The sequence below is a fragment of the Stenella coeruleoalba genome, assembly GCF_951394435.1.
Source record: "Stenella coeruleoalba genome assembly, chromosome: 3".
NCBI lineage: Eukaryota > Metazoa > Chordata > Mammalia > Artiodactyla > Delphinidae > Stenella > Stenella coeruleoalba.
Window position 1 is genome coordinate 148,006,481 of NC_137148.1, and position 18,193 is coordinate 148,024,673.

Here is an 18,193-nt window from a genome sequence, read left to right on the forward strand (position 1 = left end):
TCCAGCGTCTGGAGCAAACGTGTGCAATAAATATTAGTTGGAAGAATGATCGAACGACTGAAGGCAAGGTCAGTTTCTCAGTGAATTGAGAGGTTCAGATGCGAAGAACATTCATAAAACAGAAAGTGGATGCAATCCCCCTCCTAAGTTAATGCCCTCTGTTTTCGTAGATTCCTTCAAGTTTCAGTGAACTTAAACTGTAAAATGGGCATACGAGCACTTCCGGCCTCACAGCGTAGTTCTAAGGTTAGATAGAATGCAGGACGTGAAAGCATTTGTAAACGAACAGCGCCGAGAAACGTGAGGGTAGCTGGCTATCAGACGGCCCACGCCCACAATGCAGCTGCAGGCGCCGAGCCCCCGCTCCGCCCCCTCTTTCTGGTTTTTCCCGGCCACCCGCCCCTCCCGCGTCATGTGATAGGGGTGCTTCACCGGGCCGATCTCCTGATTGGCCGGGCTGCAGGACGCCTCGCGATTGGCCCGAGGCCGGCGGGCCCCCGCCTCCCTCCTCCTCCTCGCCGCGGCCCACGTGAGGGGGGCGAGTCACGCGATTTCCGGGAACCCGTCAGGAAGGACATAAACAAAACAAACCCGAGGAAGCATGGAGAGGGGCCGCGGCCCCTGCAGCGGAACCGGACCCAGCCCCTGAGCCGCCCCCACTCCCACAGGTGAGCTCCGCTGCCCGCCACCCGGAGCCCGCAGGGGCCAGGACTAGGGGACGAGCCGGGCGGGGGGCGGAGGAGGGCCGCTGGCCTAGGAGGTGGCAGCGCCGGGGCTTTGCGCTGGGCCGGCGCGGGGCGGGGGCCAGGACCAGGGCAGAGTCTGGGGGCGCGCGGGCCGCAGGCTGCCGCCTGCCGGTCACGGGGGTTCTGGCTCCCCTCCCCCACCCCCGGCCCGGGATGGTTATATAAAAGCGCGGGGCGGCGGTAGAGGGAGCTTCGGGCGGGAGGCAGGCTAGGCCAGGGGTGGGCAGTGCCGGGCGTCCGCCCTGCCAGGCCGCCCGGCCCTTCACCGCTGCCTCGGAGCCCGGGGCCGTGGCTGCCGGCAACCGGCCTGTCAGAGAAGCGAGCGGGTGGGAGGGGCCGGGGAAGGGAGGGGAGGCGAGGCTGGCGGGGGAGGACGAGAGAGAGGGGCGTGTGAGGAAGGGCCGGGGCCACGAAGGTTGGAACCAGGCTGACAGGAGACGAGGAGGCGCGGGCTGGGGGTTGGGGGGCTCCAGGCAGGGGTGTCTCGGGGGTGGCCGCTCCCCTTCCCGTCCCCGCCCCGGCGACTGGCGAGCGGGGGCCTCCCTCCCGGGATTTGTTTATATGTCTTCTCAAAGCAGCTTGAAGCGGCTTGGAGGCGGAGCTTTCTGCGCAGAGTGGCAGGTCTGCTGTCCAATGGAGCAGGCGGATGAAGGCTGCCAAGCCAATGAGAGTAGGGGAGGCGGTGCCTCGGACCCCCAAATGTTAGGCTGTGCCGGGGTGGGCCGGGTGGGGCGGCCATGTTAGATGGGAGGGGACCGGTGGTGGTGGGTCACTGAGAGGGGAGGAGACAGGGCAAAGGGCAAGGGAGCCGGGCCGGGGGCGTTTCGGGTGTCCGAAGGCGAGTCATATCGGACGATGAAGTAGCTCAGGGGAGCTTGACCCCGACCCACCGCTCTCCCCACCCGAGCAGAGGAGGCAGGGAAGTACCGAGGGCAGTCTAGCCGCCCCTTGGGGGTGGTTCCTGGGACTAGATGGAGCTCAGTCTCTGGATTCGCCCTCTTTCTCGGCCTTACGCTTCCTGACAAACCCGGCCGCCAAACCCTGTAATTGCCCTCCTTTAACCCAAGAAGGCAAACCTTTTTGCTGTTTCTGAGCGAGCTTGAGCCTTAAGAAGGTACTTGGATAACTAGCGGTCTAAATTTCTGCACCAGGCCTCAGATAGAAGCAGTGAGGAGGAAGTTATGTTTTTCTGGATTTTGCACAGAGGAAGCCAGGACTAGAAAAGCCGAGAAAAGTTAAGGGCTGGGCGGGGTCTCCGTTTTTTCATCAGGATACCTTCTAAAGATCAGGCCCCTCGTGTTTGCCCTAGCTTAGTAGTAATTTGCCCCTCCTGCTTACATAAATTAGTAGCTAACTTAAATTAGCTTCGTGAGAAAACTGAGCCATGAGAAAATTATTTAGGTTTGAAGGTTCTTTAAGACTCTGTCTTGCGAATACCCTGCAGGTGAGAAATAGGATCAAGAGCTGACTTATTTCTTTTTAAAAAAGCAGAAAATAAGATTTCTTTGTAAATCTTGTGATTTGTGGTAAACTGTTTGTCACTTGGTTGTACTTCTAAATATTTTTTTCCCCATTTTCTTGTAATCCACAATAGCTAGGAGAAACACCAAAGATGAAAGAGGAAATGGTATGAGTAATTAGAAAGTAACTTATTTTACTTTATTTGGTTCACGATTATTTTGGCATCTTGTCCGCCGTGTTAGATGCTTAATTTAGTTTCATGTTAACATAACCTTACAATCTGTGACTGCAATGGTATTGTCAAGGGTACCAGGCTGTTGTTGCATCTTTGGTTAAACACTTATGGTTAGGAACGTGCCTTAGGTATATCGTGCAGGGGCTATTCAAGAGTTGACTGTTTTTATTTAGGAATTTGCATTATATCCTATTTTGTTAATTGGAGAAAAATAATAATTGGTAAATAAATGATTTATCGATTTCTGTATTAATTTGATATGATTGACTCACAGTTCTGTTAAGAATGATATATGAAAATATAATCCCTGATTATTTGATAGACTTCAGCTATTAAATATAATTTTTATGACAAATAAAAATATTACCTTATTTTTTCTCTTATTCTAAGAATGGTAAATAGATCCAACAGGACTTATTTGGATGTAATTCTTTTATATGATTGATAAAGCATCTTTGGAATTTTTAGACTAGTAAGCATAGAAGAGGCTAAATATATCCAAAAGAAGAGATTTGGGATCCTCCACTTACTATCCCATTTTCTGTCTGTCATGACAGGGGGAAACAAGCTTTTACAAAAACTATGTCTCGTCTGGTTTACTAGTTTAACATGTGTGGGTTCTTGGATGCCAGTGTAAGGAATAAAGGAATAATTATGGCTCCTTGTGGTGGTGAACTAAATACAAGTGACAATGAAAATACAGTGAGTTTGCATATTGATTCTATTAATGTAGCACAGTTTTAAAAGATTAAGAGAACTAAATTCCCTGTTCGCTTTTAAAGTTTAGTTTTTAGTCAAGATTGACAACTACGAGACTTTCAGTGATTCAGCAGAGGTTTGTTTCCATGTGGGTTTGTACTTGGATGTTTTGGGGATGAATCCTCTTTCACCGTATTCAGTAGTTTGTCTTTCAGAGTAGATAAACTCTTAGACTGGACATAAATTTGTCAGATCATTGGTGCTAATGATTCTAAGATAGTGTAACCTGTACAGACTTCCTGTACAGGGTCAAGTAGTAAATATTTAGGCTTTGTGGACCATGTAGTGTCTGTAACAGCTACTGAGGTCTGCAAATTGTAGCATGAAAACAGCCATAGACAATATGTTTGGGGCTATAACCCAGTAAAACTTTATTTATAAGAACAGGCTGTATTTGAAGGCTGTAATTTGTTTGTCAACCCATGTTCCAAGACATCAGTCTCTGGGTTTTAAGTACTTAGATGTTAACTTATTGCAGCATATATAAACGTGAACTTCGAGTAATATTTGAGCACTTGCAGAATGTACATATCTCCTGCCTTGAAGAATTTTTAGAGTAAGAGCACATGGCAACATTGTATTCTATATTTTTATTTTATTTGCAAATAGGTGTTTTCCTGAAAAACCATTTAAAGTAAATGTTGGACTATTAAGTCCTATTTACTTTAGAGATGCATTGTGATTGAAAAAAAATTTGGCTTTAAGATGTCTCTAAGAACCTCAGTATATTCAAGGGTATGGTCTTGTTGAGGTTTAAAAGTGCATTTAACACATCATTCGTAACAAAACTGTACAGCTGTTTGAAGAGAGGTTGGTCAAGTGAATAGATAACACACTTAGCTCTTATTTATATATTTTATATATATATATATATGTATATATATATATATACACATATAGTTAATTTGGAAGCCACATTGATTGTGTTGTTGCCTGAGATGTTTCTAGAATTACCTAAATAAGGTGGAGTGCTTTTTCAAAGAAGACCCCCAAAATTTTTAGGTTGCCGCCACTCCCCTTCCTTGGAAAATGTCAGGTGGTGCTAAGTGCCCAATGAAGCAGAGATGCCGTAACTAAAAATATTACACAGGCAAATACTTTTTCATGTGTAGTTTTTTGTTTTGTTTTTATGTAATATTTCACCAGTCTTGTTGATTTGAACTGGATTTCAAGCATGAGCATGAAAGTTCAGGAAAGAGAATATATTGACCTCTTAAAGCTGAAAAGCATCATGTGGCGTTCAATCTTGTTTCTAGTTCTAGTTAACCTATGTTTGCCTGGGTGACTATGAGTAATTCAATTTATTAATTTGTTAATAGTGGGGATGTTTTTCTATCTCACAGAGGGATATTGGGAAATTGTTAGTTATTGTGTTCTCAAACTCTTGTACTTTGAATATGCTAATGCTTCAGGCCGCTTGAAACCACATCCCAAATCTGGATTCAATTTTCTTTCTCTTAGTGATTGCCTCTCAGTTTCTCTTTATTAGGACTTTCCCCACCCTACAGCATTTCTCTACCCACTTAACAGCGAGCAACTTGAGGTCAGAGTCTGCCTCTTATTTCTATATCTCCAGTGCCTCACACCTTTTAGTGCTTCTGAACTACTTAAATAAATGAGTGAATCGCTAAAAACTGCTTATCTGGAAGGCAGTGAAGTCAGTCTGCTATTAGTAGAGATGTTGGGCTTTCTGACTTGGAAGGGAGTAATTAATCACCATCTTCTCATACAAAAAGTCTTCATGTTAAAATTGACCCTTTCTTGTAAGGAAGTTTATAGAGAAGCTATTTCGATGATGTCTAAAAACCCCTTGAATTCTTTTGTTAATTTTTTTCAGGTACATTCCGTTAGTTAGACTCATTGAATATTCCTTCCAGGTGCGCACACTCCCAAAAAACAACAACAAAAAGACCTTGTGCTTTGTCCTTGGATTTGTCATTAGCTCTTGGCACACTTGGTCTTTGGGTGTTTGGCAAATGTGAGTGAAACCTCTTATTTCTTAGCTGTTTGGGATAATTATTCATCTATGTAGCAGGGTCCCTTTGGGGGAGAAGCACTGTAAAATCATTCTGGCTAATAAGTCTGATTTACCCCAATGGGGAAGGCTAGATGTGGAGGGAGTTTGATGCAGGGGACTGCAGTGGTACTTTGTGACTGCAATCCCATTCCATTGCCAGCCAAGCCTTGTATGCCTTTTCGTGACAGTATGCCTTTTTTTTTTTTTTTTTACAACTTAGAATTTTTATTAAAACAATCATTTAAATTACAACAATCCCCCAGAATAGAAAATAGCCTTCCCTGGTCTGGCCCTGACAGGAGGCCCCATAGTTAGAAGGGTGGTTTGACATCTTTGAAAATGGATGGATGGAACTTCCCTGGAAGCCCTGAGGAGCCAGCCTGGCCCCAGGGCAGCTGGGAGAGGCCATCTCCCCGCCAAGGCCACCCCCTCCAGGGGCCTCCAGGCCCCAGCCCTGTCAGCGGGTGAAGCTTAGTCATTGTCGCAGGTTGTCAGTCTCAGGACTTGCGGTTTTGATTTGAAAGAGAAAAGAGAGGGAGAGAGAAAATGGTACTTTGTGACTGCAATCCCGTTCGATTGCCAGCCAAGCCTTGTGTGCCTCTTCATGACAGTATACCTTTTCAATGCCAGTTCATGACATTCCTTCCAAAAATCTATATTGGAACTCTCCTGCCCCAACAGCTTTCTAAACTACTCATCTCTCCACTAATTCCCAGCAACTCTGATCATCCTGTCATTCTGTCCTTTTAACGCCAAAACCACTTTTACATTTTTTGTTACAAAGTCATGTTTCCACTCATTTATCTTTGGGTATTATTGATGTTGACAAGTTTCTGACGAAAGCGTCATGAGCTTGCTGATTTTTTGTCCTTCTTCAGTTTTCTTCAGATTCTTTGTTGACACTTATTTTCTTCCGGATAATGTTTTGTCTTGGCGAATTTAAGCTGCCCCTTTTGTTTTGTAGAGGAAGTTCCTTTGACTGTTACACACCATTCCTGGTACAATTTGCCTTCTTCCCTATTATATGTTTGCCATTCACCAAGAAATTTAAAGCATTATGAAAACAAAACTTAAAATGTCCTTGATGTTATAGGGAGAAACAAGGGGCAGGGTGGATATACTCTTGTTTGAAAGATTCACTGTACCCTTTTTTTTTTTTTCCTGGCCTCACTGCTCAGCTTGCAGTATCTTAGTTCCCCAACCAAGGATTGAACCTGGACCCTTGGCAGTGAAAGCACTGAGTCCTAATCACTGGACTGCCAGGGAATTCCCTCACTGTACCCTTTAAACAGCAAGGCTTCAAACATCCTACTTGTGTTGTAAAAGATGAGGTAGACTTTATAGCTTTTTGAACTGTTTTTAGTAAGAGTTTACATCCTTACTACTGAATCCTCTGCTGGAGTTGATGAGTAGAGGAGACAGACATTGCAGTTCAACATTATAGTATTTAGAACAACATGTCCTGAGAATATGGAAGATGGGCTACTAACTCTGCCTGGGCAAGTTGGAGAAGCTTCCCAGAAAAGACGGCATTTGAACTGGGTTTGAAGACTAGTGAAGGAAGTCAGGGAAGTCTAAAAGGTGTACAAGATGTGTAGGGTGGGGTTGGGTATGAGAAGGCCTCAACTAAGGCAGAGGTGGAGATGGAAGAGGAAGGGACTACTTTGTGAGATTTAGGAGGAAAGAACATTTTTGCTTTCCCTTGTCCTTTAATTCTCTTGGGCCTGCTTTGCACTCAGGTCTCTGTAGCTCTGACTTTGGTCTCTTTCCCCCTAGTTTTTAGTTTTTCTTTTAGCCCCTCATCAAGGTCTGACACGCCTCCCTCTGTCTTCTCATCTGTGGTCACCAGGTACCTTTGATTCTGACCCAGTGTGTCCCTTACCTTTACTTCATCTCCTTGCCGCCATCCCTTCCTTTACTCTCTTTAGGTTTCCTTTCCCTTTTTTGAGTCTTACTTTTCATTTTGCTCTATTTAAAAAGAAAACAAAAATTCTTTCACATTACTGTTTATTTTGCATATGAACAGCAATATATGTCTGAGTTGATTCCCTCTTGGGAAATCTTGTGAAATCAACTTGTCTTTGATACCTATCTAGGTACTAATTATCCATCTCTATGAATTTCCTTTTTCGAAGCATTTTTCTTTGTATTCAGAGTTGTCACTTCTCATAGGCTACAGTGCAGAATATTACTAGTTATATCTTGTGTTTTTTACTTCTTATGTGCCTTAAACTTGTTCTGTGATGAGACCCAATTCAAATCTCACCTTGCCTGAAACTTTCCCAGGTAGAGATGGCAGTACTCTTCTCTCTAGTTTTATAGCCTTTTCTGAACACCTCTTTTTAGAACTAGCTTTATTGAGGTATAATTTACATAAATTCACACAATTTTTAGTTTTGACAAATGTATGCAATTGTTTAACCTCCTCTGCAGTCATGATATAGAATGTTTCCATCACCACAAAAAGTTCCCTCGTGCTCCCCTTCACCCCAGCCCCAATTACTGATTTACTTTCTATCACTGTAGTTTTTTCTTTTCCGGAATTTCATATAAATGCAATCATAGAATGTGTTGTCTTTCGAGTCTGACTGCTTTTACTTAACATAATGCTTTTGAGATTCATGTTGTTTCAAGTTATCAATTGAGTACTTGTTATTATACGGATGTACCACGATTTGTCTGTCCATTTACCAATTGGTGAATATTTGGGTTGCTTCCAGATTTTGGGCTACTGTGAATTAAGCTGCAGTAGACATTCATGTACAGTTCTTTTAAATACCTGTTTTCACATTCCCTTTCATTTTGGAGGTCGAGTTGCAAAATGGTTAAGAATGAAAGTCCTGGAGTTACCTGTGTTCCCAAACAAGCTTTTTGCTAATTCTGTGGTTTGGAGAATCTTTTTTTCTTTTTTTTTTTTGCGGTACGCGGGCCTCTCACTGTTGTGGCCTCTCCCGTTGTGGGGCACAGGCTCCGGACGCGCAGGCTCAGCGGCCATGGCTCACGGGCCTAGCCGCTCCGCAGCATGTGGGATCTTCCCGGACCGGGCCACGAACACATGTCCTCTGCATTGGCAGGCGGACTCTCAACCACTGCGCCACCAGGGAAGCCCTTGAGAATCTTTAAGATTCCCTACTTGTAAAATGGGCCTGGTTGGAGATTGGAGCAAGCTGGAAAGCACAGGCCCGTTTCAAGCAATAACTCTCACTTCAATTCAAGTGATCTTCCTGAGAATATGTACCCAATGTTGTCAGGTCTGATATTTCTCCCCCAAGGAGTGGCATTTGATAACAGGATACAGAAATTTTATATGAAATTTCCAACTTAAGTGCTGGCAGTTAAAATTTAATTTTTTCAAAACACTAATGTGTGGGCTGAACAAAACTCATATGTAGGCATTGATTTGTGGCTGCAATCCAGTTTGAGATCTTTGCTTTAAATCTTCAGTTTTTTGGGAATTCCCTGGCGGTCCAGTGGTTAGGACTCGGTGCTTTCACTGCTGGGGCCAAGGTTCAATCCCTGATTGGGGAACTAAAATCCTGCAAGCCGTGCAACATGGCCAAAAAAACAAAGCCTTCAGTTTTTTGTCTCTTGTTTTAAAATGTTCATACTCTTGGTAGAGTGAACTTATTAGGACCTTGTTACATTTGTTTTATAGCTTAGAATAATAACTTGCTGATTTTCTATCTCCCAGGTTAAAAACTAATGAATTACTGTAAATGAATTTTATTCTGTTTTCTGATTGTAGGGGGATATAAGAATTATGAGTGTCTAATGGAAGGGTGGGACCAGATTCTTTTTACTCTTTGTATTTCTCTTCTGAGAGCTGCTGATTCTATTCAAAGCTATGTTTTCCCAGCAATTGGGATAGTCTGCCTCCTTTGATTTATTCTGAACCCTGTTGAGACAAGTATAGTATAGATTAAACTGTGTGTTTGTATGTGTGTGTGTTCGTTAGAAACTGTGTAAGGTATTACGAGTACAAAGATAAATTTTGTATAAATCCATTCCCTCGAGTTGCTCAGCTTCTTTGGTGAAGCCAGTATAAATACTATAAAAAAGATAAATTGTATGTAATTTTTTGAACAATAAGAGCAGTAATTTCTCTGAAGAAGCCTTTCCCCTTGTAATTTATCCACCAATTCTTTACTGTGTGTAGAGATGACTAGTTTGCAACTTTATGAATTACTTTGTGACTCCAAAGATTCTTTTGCTGATTAAACCAGCATGTTGAACATTTCACCCTCATAAAGCTGGAGCGAGGGTGTTAAATGACCTGTGTTGCCTGCATATCCTTTATTCACCCTAGTTCCAGGCAGTTGGGTTTTTGTGATAATTAAGTGTGGAATTCAGACAATCTAGGATTCTGAATTGAGTTTAGGTTTATACATTCAATAGCAGCCACATCCCAGGAACATCTTACACTGACGAAGGAATCAGGAAACAAAAAATAGCCACCATTTATTGTCTGTTTTGTGCCAGGGCTAGATTCCTTACATATTATCATGAATCACAATATCCCTGCAAAGTAAGAGGGGGAATTCTTGTATTTACAAATAAAAGAAGGCAAGTAAGAATCTGGAATGAAATTCCAAATACTCAATTTTAAAGCAGAACATTTTATCTTGAATCTAGAGTTTGTTTCTCAAAGAGCAAGTCTTTAGGAGTATTGGAGCCAAAGAGGCAGGCAGCCTTTCTCAGTTTTGAAAGAAATGATTGCAAAACTGTATTCACAACCTCTTTGTAGCCCTGCGCCACAACCTCCGTACCTCTATAGTCCTGAGCTGGTGGTTTATATAGCCCATTTCACACTAGGAAGGAATTCGAAGGGAATTTCAAAATTGTCTCTAGCATACATTCATGCTACTTGTGAAAAGCATCAACTCTGAGAAGGGAGGGAGGAGACAATAAATTTTGAGGAAGAGTCCAGATCCCTGATAACAAGAGCACTGAAGTTGTTAGGGTATGTCCCCAGTGTCCTCTATGATGGATGTTTCCCTGCAATCTTGCTGGACGGCTCAAGTGTGATCTCACGTGCACCGCTGTTTTTATGCTGCTACCTTTAATTGTACTGTTCCCTTTTTACATCTTGTAGATTTTTGCAGAACAGCTCAGAAAACGAAATGATTCTTTAAAACTCCAGTGTTTAACCTGGATAAAGTACTTTGTCTTAGTTAAAAATGTGTGTGTATGAGAGAGAGAGAGAGAGAGAGCGTGCATGCGACAGATAGAGAGTATAGTACAACATTTATTAGTCCAGGGGCTTCCCTGGCAGTCCAGTGGTTAAGACTCTGTGCTCCCAATGCAGGGGACAGGGTTTGATCCTTGGTCAGGGAGCTAAGATCCTGCATGCTGCATGGCGTGGCCAAATAAAATAAAATTAAAATTAAAAAAAGAACATGTATTAGTCCAGTGCCTGGATTCAGTTGGTTTAAATAAGTTTTAATCCTCCTCTTTTCCTCTACCCTCTCCTCCGTAGACAAAAATTATTTCAGGTCTTTAAAATTGACTGCAATTCAAACACTACTGTTCCTGGAAATTTAAAAGAAAATTCAGGAGTACAGTGTTAAATATTTTTACTATACAATACTACAGTGGTTCAAGACTCAAATGAACAAGCTTGTACAAGATACTTTGGAGCATTTAAAAGAGACTTAATAAATATATACTGAATGACTGACTTCTTTGTAATGTACTCTTTCTACATGAAGAACGTCGCACCTCTTGACTCCTTATCCAGAATGACCTGTGGCCTTAGGAGATTTCCTGTTTGCTGTCAGTCAGCTCTTGTCTGCATGCCTGTGCTGGGCATAGCATTGCTTTTGGCACTGTGGTGAAACAGACATGAGATGTAATGGTCATTCTCAAAAATTTTACAATCTCTGGTAGAAGAGGCAAGGGGTTGGGGAGGAGAAAGAGGAAAAACGTTATGGGCAAAGGCATGAAAAGCTGGAGTCTCACTGCTGGACATCCTTAGTGGAGTGAAGTGGGATTGTAAGTACTTCAAGGATTTGGGGGAAAATTGTAAGACCAAACTAATACTAATGTTATATTTATCAAAGAGTAGTGGAAGATGGGGTTGGAAAGATAGTTTTCTTGTGTCTGAGTATTTTGAATATTATCCAAGAGATAACGGGAGTTGCTAAAAACTTATGAGCACAGTGCTAATATGATGTGGTAGTTTAGGGAAAATAATTTTATAACGGGGCATAAGAACTGGAGAGAGGGAGAGGCTGAAAGCAAGAAGACATGCAGGGCAAATATTGGGATGGTAAATAGAAAATGATGAGGTCCAAGCAAGGGTTGAGAAGGTGGGAAAGGCAAAGTCAGACAGGTACATGCATGCTCTGTACAAGGTAAGTCGTCAGTGTATTTTTGATAAACGAGACTGACGTGATTTAATAACAAAGCAAGTGGGGAGGAGGAAAGAAAGAGTCAAGGCTGAGATCAGTGTTACATGCCTGGATGTCTGAGAGTGATGATACTATTGGCAGAATAGGAATGTTTGGGTGGGGAGGTGGCATGTTGTGTCCGAGGTCATGGGATGCGGGTGATCCAGGGAAATACCTGGATCTCAGATGGTAGGGATGGTGCACTGGTGTGTTTAGGATGAAGAGGTAGATTCGAGAGTTCTCTAGAGATGACTTTTGAGGCACTGAGAGTAGAGATGGTCTTTGTGATGATAGGTTTGCACAGAGGCATCCATTTACTGGCTGACCTTGGACAACTCTTGTCCTTGCTGAACTTTTTAAATTCATGTACAAGTGGTTAGACAGAGGGTGGGGGGTGCTAATACTAACCCTAATTACTTCACTAGGTTTTGTTAAATGACAAGGTATAGCAGTGTTTCTGTAATCTGTAAACAGTTACATCAAATATAAACTGTATATTTGTTACCAGGAGTAATCAAAGGTGGCTGGGGTTAGAAATGCATTCTTTGGTTCTATCTAAAACTGTCTCATGCTCTTATTCTTGTGCTTTGAACAACTTAATTGGCAGGTATCAAGGCTGCAGAAAGACCCTACTAGTATCTTAACCGTCAGTAGTTTTCAGAAATAAAAACTCTTCCCATTCACCTCATGCTGATCTAGAAACCTGCTTTAATGATCTTTCTTATTGGTTCCCAAAGTGGTTTAAATAAGCTCTAGTGTGTTGTCTCTGTAGCCCAAAGATTAACGTTGTGCCAAAGCCTTTGGAAAAGAATTGAATAAAATTCTGAGAGGGCTTGTGTCTGTCTAAGACAGAATTCCAAGGAGAGATCACTTTTGAGATTTAGTATATTTTCTTAGCTCCTCAGGATCCTCAGGAAAATGTGCTTTTAATTATTTAATTAAGATATTGTGGCCAACCTAATTTACCGCCTTATTTTTTAAATTCTGAGTGTGAAGATAAAAGGAGACTATTGGGTTGACCCAGGGATAAAGAATTCACAAGGTGTTATGGCAGAAGGATCCATATCCCGATTGTATTAACATCTAATTAGGATAACCATCTACATTGAAATTTACTTACTTGTTTTTCAGATTTTGGAGTCTAGAGAACTGCTGTTGAAGGGCAGAGAGTAGCAATTTCTCTGCAGTCATGTTCACAGGATTTATATTACATGATGAAGGGAGAACGCAGCCCCCGCCTTTTCTCCAATGCGTTCCTTGCATAGTCAGCCTCTTCCTCCTCAGTGGTTTGGAGATTTGGGGATCTCTGATTTCTACTGTACCATGAAATAGGTAGTGGCTTGATTTAGTAAGCATCTGAAGGTTTGTTTTGTTGATCTCCTGCTAAGTAGTTTTCAGAAAGCAAGGAATTGTTGAGTGGGACATTTGAAGTGTAACAGTTTGGATGGAGTGTGTGGGGGTCCTTCCTCCTTCCCTCCCCCTCTTCCCTTTCTTTCATCTTGGGGATTAAATCTCAGGAGGAATGACTGATTTAAATTAGGGGTCAGGACAATTACCACCTACAGAGAGAGAACCCAAGAACTCTGCCACCTGAAAGAAATGATGAACATGAACTAGCAGAGTTTAGGAAAGATCAAAATAAACCGTGGTATATAACAGTATAAATGTGTTGGCCTGTTTTACCACAGACTTTTTTTTTTTTTTTAATTTCCTTGTGGTGAATTCCTTGGTGGTCCAGTGGTTAGGACTCCGTGCTTCCACTGCAGGGGGCACGGGTTCGATTCCTGGTTAGGGAACAAAAACAAAGATCCTGGAAGCCATGCACGGCGTAGCCAAAAAAAAAAAAAAACAATAATAAAAATTTTTCTTGTGGTAAAATAAACATAAAATTTGCCATTTAAACCATATTGTGTACAATTCAGTGGCATTAAGTGCATTGACAGTTTTGTATAACCATCACCACTGTTCTGAAATATCCAGAATATTTTCATCACCCCAAACAGAAACTGTACTCTCCCAGCCTCTGGTAACCTCTCTTCTCTTTCTGTCTCCATGAATTTGCCTATTCTGGTACTTCATATAAGTGGAATCGTATATTGTTTGTCTTTTCTATCTGATTTATTTCATTTAGCATAATGTTTTCAAGGTTCATCCATGTTGTAGCATGTATCAGAATTTCATTCCTTTTTATTACTGGGTAATGTTCCAATGTGTGTATATACCACATTTTGTTTATCTTTTCATCTGTCAATGACCACTAGGGTTGTTTCCACCTTTTGGCTATTGGAAATAATGCTGCTCTGAACATGGGTGTACACGTATCTGTTTGAATTCCTGCTTTCGATTCCTCTGGGTATATATCCAGAAGTGGAATTGCTAGATCATATAGTAATTCTATGTTTAACTTTTTGAGGGACTACTAAACTGTTTCTCAGCTGTATTGTTTTACATTCCCACCAGCAATGCACAAGTTTTCTGATTTTTCCATATCCTCACCAACACTTGTTATTTTCTCTTATTTGGATGATAGCCATCCTGATGGGTATGTCAAAAAATTTTAACATCTACTCTGATGATTCAGAAGTGCTGCTTACTATTGTGAGGAACCAGTTCCCTCAAGATAGTAAAAGGGAGCAGTGGCCTAAGGCAGTGACATATAAAAGAGGAGCTGCAGGGATTCTAGCCATCATATGCAATATCTGCTTATTCATAGACATTTTTATTTATAAAGAGGTTTATATTTTTCTTGATGTCAACCTTTTTTTTGGTAAAATATGTGGACCCTTAGGGATCAGCTGAAACCCTCAGATTTGGAAGGGGCACAATTTAGGAGCCCTTGGGTATGTGTGAGCTGCCTGGGCCACACCAGTCAGCTCTTGGATTTGGCTTTTAAGGTTTGGATTAGTGTTGTGAGCAGTCCCGGGGATGAACCTTTGTAAGAAGTCCTTTGATCTTTCCTATTATTTTACTTGACCTTTTGCCTTGCCTAATGTACATAGTAAGCCTCAACATATTTTCAAACGGAGAACCAAAAAAACGTAGGGTAGGACCTGGTGGAAAGGGCTATGAAAAGAGATTGAAGCTGCGGCTCTCTTCAGGTGGTACCATTGCTGCTCATAAATAAATCATTTGCCCCATCTCATTGCTTTAGAGAGGTAGTTCTCTGTTACTGCAGTGTCTTCCTGCCCCTAGGAGCTGTTGTTGAATAGTTTTGAATGAGCCCAGGTACAGAAAATCTACTGGTAAATATTGTTTCTGATGGACCACAGTCTTCTCTCCCTTGAAAGGCTCACAAAACTGTATTGGGACTGGTGAGCCAGAGCTGTGAATAAGAAAGTAGTAACTAGGGGAATTAATTTAGCCTTTCCCCTAGCTGTCGTTGGTTTTTGTTTTTTCGGAATAACTACTAGTCCTTGAGGTCAGCTTGAGGGCAGGGTGGAGGATTTTTTGATCAAATAAGTTTGAGAAATGAGATCTGCTCTGTTCACCTATTGGGGTCTGTAATGCACATTAACACCTAGCATCTTGAAGTTTCCAAGAAATTCTGCATAAAGGCAGTATAAGTTTGGTTAACGTGGTGTTTTCCTAACCTCACAACCCTTTTGTTGAGTAACCATTTAACATTCCTAGGGACAAATATTCCTCAGGTCACACATTGGGAAATTAGATCATTAACATTTTATGTACTTTAATATCAAAAACTTTGAATAAAATATGGATATTCTTGAGACCCACAGAAGTGTGAAGGCGTCCCCAAAAAGCATGTTGTTACACCTTCCTCCTCAGTGTCACTTGGCCATCTAAGTATTAATGTGCCTTTTGTATATGGCTCCCTGGTATAGGAGGTAGTTTGTTTTGTTTGCCTTTTTTAATAAATTTACTTTATTTATTTTTGGCTGCATTGGGTCTTCATTGCTGCACGTGGGCTTTCTCTGGTTGTGGTGAGCAGGGGCTACTCTTCATTGCAGTGCACGGGCTTCTCACTGCGGTGGCTTCTCTTGTTGCGGAGCACGGGCTCTAGGCGTGCGGGCTTCAGTAGTTGTGCCGTGCGGGCTTCAGTAGTTGTGCCATGCGGGCTCTAGAGCGCAGGCTCATTAGCTGTGGCGCACGGGCTTAGTTGCTCCACGGCATGTGGGATCATCCCGGAACAGGGCTTGAACCTGTGTCCCCTGCATTGGCAGGCGGATTCTTAACCACTGCACCACCAGGGAAGCCCTAAGAGGTAGTTTTGAAGCAGTGTGTCATTATGGAAGATTCTGTGTAACGGTGTAACTGTAACGGTGTAACTGCTGTAGAAGTCCTTATTCTTCTTTTTCCCTTCCACTTTTGGGTGGGGAATTTTGCTCTTCTTGGTTGTTTCACAATAAATGTTTGGAACAGTACCAAGCATTTCTGGAAAATGGGTGCAAAATGTTGGGAATGAGGATAGTTGGTGTTGTGACCTTTAGTCATTAGTTTTAGAGACTGGGAGAGTTTATCACTGAAAAGAGGTTCTACTGCTTGGGGTAGAATTGGCCCTCCCCCATCCTGTTTGCTGCCACCTAAGAGACTAGGAGAAGCAACTAAGGACCTTTATCCCAGGAGAACAAGCTCAACCCTCTATATGGTGGATACCCTCTTTTTGGGAATTGGTGTCTTTAAAATATACAGCTTTGTTGTCAACAGCTGTCACAGATGTTGAGTTTTTAAGCTGGAATAGCTGTGGGAGAAAAGAATGTGTTGGCAAAATACACCTATTGATAATAATCACCTTTCAGATTTAGTTCATTGCTACATCCTAATTTAATATCTCATTCAATTCTCATAACACCTCTATTACATAGTTAAGGGATAATAATTGTAATTCCTCAGTCTGGGAGCTAAAGCATACATTTAACTAACTTGCTCTAATTCATAAGGCCGTTTAGTTTTTTTCTTTTTTTTATTGAAGTATAGTTAATCTACAGTGTTGTGTTAGTTTCAAGTGTAAAGCAAAGTGATTCAGTTATACATGTATATGTAATATTCTTTTTCAGATTCTTTTCCCTTATAAGTTATTACAAGATATTGAGTATTGTTCCCTGTGCTATACAGTAGGTCCTTGTTGGTTATTTCCTTTATATACAATAGTGTATATGTTAATCCCAAACTCCTAATTCATCTCCCCCACCCCCTGCTATCCCCTTTCATGACCACAAGTTTGTTTTCTATGTCTGAGTTTATTTCTGTTTTGTAAATAAGTTCATTTGTGTCATTTTTTTAGATTCCACAAATAAGTGATTATTATATGGTATTTTTCTTTCTCTGTCTGACTTACCTCACTTAATATGATAATCTCTAGGTCCATCCATGATGCTGCAAGTGGCATTATTTCATTCTTTTTTATGGCTGAGTAATATTCCATTGTATGTATGTATACCACATCTTTATCCATTCCTCTGTCAGTAGACATTTAGGTTGCCTTCATGTCTTGGCTACTGTAAATAGTGCTGCAGTGGACATTGGGACACTTTTCAAATTAGAGTCTTCTCCAGATACATGCCCAGGAGTGGGATTGCTGGATCATATAGTAACTCTATTTTTAGTTTTTTAAGGAATCTCCATGCTGTTCTCCATAGTGGTTGCACCTATTTACACTCCCACCAACAGTGTAGGAGGGTTCCTTTTTCTCCACACCCTCTCCAGCATTTATTATTTGTAGACTTTTTAATGATAGTCATTCTGACTGGTGTGAGGAAACACCTTATTGTAGTTTATTTATTTATTTTTTCCTTATTGTAGTTTTGATATGCATTTCTCTAATAATCAGTGATATTGAGCATCTTTTCATGTGCCTCTTGGCCATTTGTCTGTCTTCTTTGGAGAAATGTCTGTTTAGATCTTCTGCCTATTTTTTCACTGCGTTGTTTGTTTTTTGGATATTAAGCTGTATGAGCTGTTTGTATATTTTGGAAATTAATCCTTTGTCGATGGCATCATTTGCAAATATTTTCTCCCAGTTCATAGGTTGTCTTTTCGTTTTGTTTATGGTTTTCCTTTGCTGTGCAAAAGCTTCTAAATTTAATTAGGTCCCATTTGTTTATTTTTGTTTTCATTTCCATTACTCTAGGAGACAGATTAAAAAAAAATCACTGCAATTTATGTCAAACAGTGTTCTGCCTATGTTTTCCTCTAGGCGTTTTATAGTATCCAGTCTTACATTTAGGTCCTTAATCCATTTTGAGTTTATTTTTGTGCATGGTGTTAGAGAATGTTCTAATTTCATTCTTTTACACGTAGCTGTCCAGTTTTCCCAGCACCACTTATGGAAGAGACCGTCTTTTCTCCATTGTATATTCTTGCCTCCTTTGTCATAGATTCATTGACCATAAGTGCATGGGTTTATTTCTGGGCTTTCTGTCCTGTTCCATTGATCTATGTATCTTTTTTTGTGAGTACCATACTGTTTGATGACTGTAGCTTTGTAGTATAGTCTGAAGTCAGGGAGCGTGATTCCTCCAGCTCCATTCTTCTTTCTGAAGACTGTTTTGGCTATTTGGGGTCTTCTATGTATCCATACAAATTAAAAAAAATTTCATTCCAGTTCTGTGAAAAATGTCATTGGTAA

At 41.5% G+C, this 18,193-nt stretch overlaps 1 protein-coding gene across 4 annotated transcripts in view; it reads left to right on the forward strand.

Moving 5' to 3' along the window:
* The first annotated feature begins 379 nt into the window (after positions 1-379).
* CREBRF (CREB3 regulatory factor) overlaps positions 380-18,193 on the forward strand; it is a 59,712-nt gene continuing 41,898 nt past the window's right edge. For 2 of the 4 annotated variants that reach the window (XM_079915736.1, XM_079915733.1), the window contains exon 1: positions 380-668. The gene's annotated coding sequence lies outside the window, so the exon portion shown is untranslated. Of the gene's footprint in view, positions 669-1,565; positions 2,191-18,193 lie in introns of those variants that run through there. The other 2 variants (XM_079915734.1, XM_079915735.1) reach the window with 2 other exon arrangements.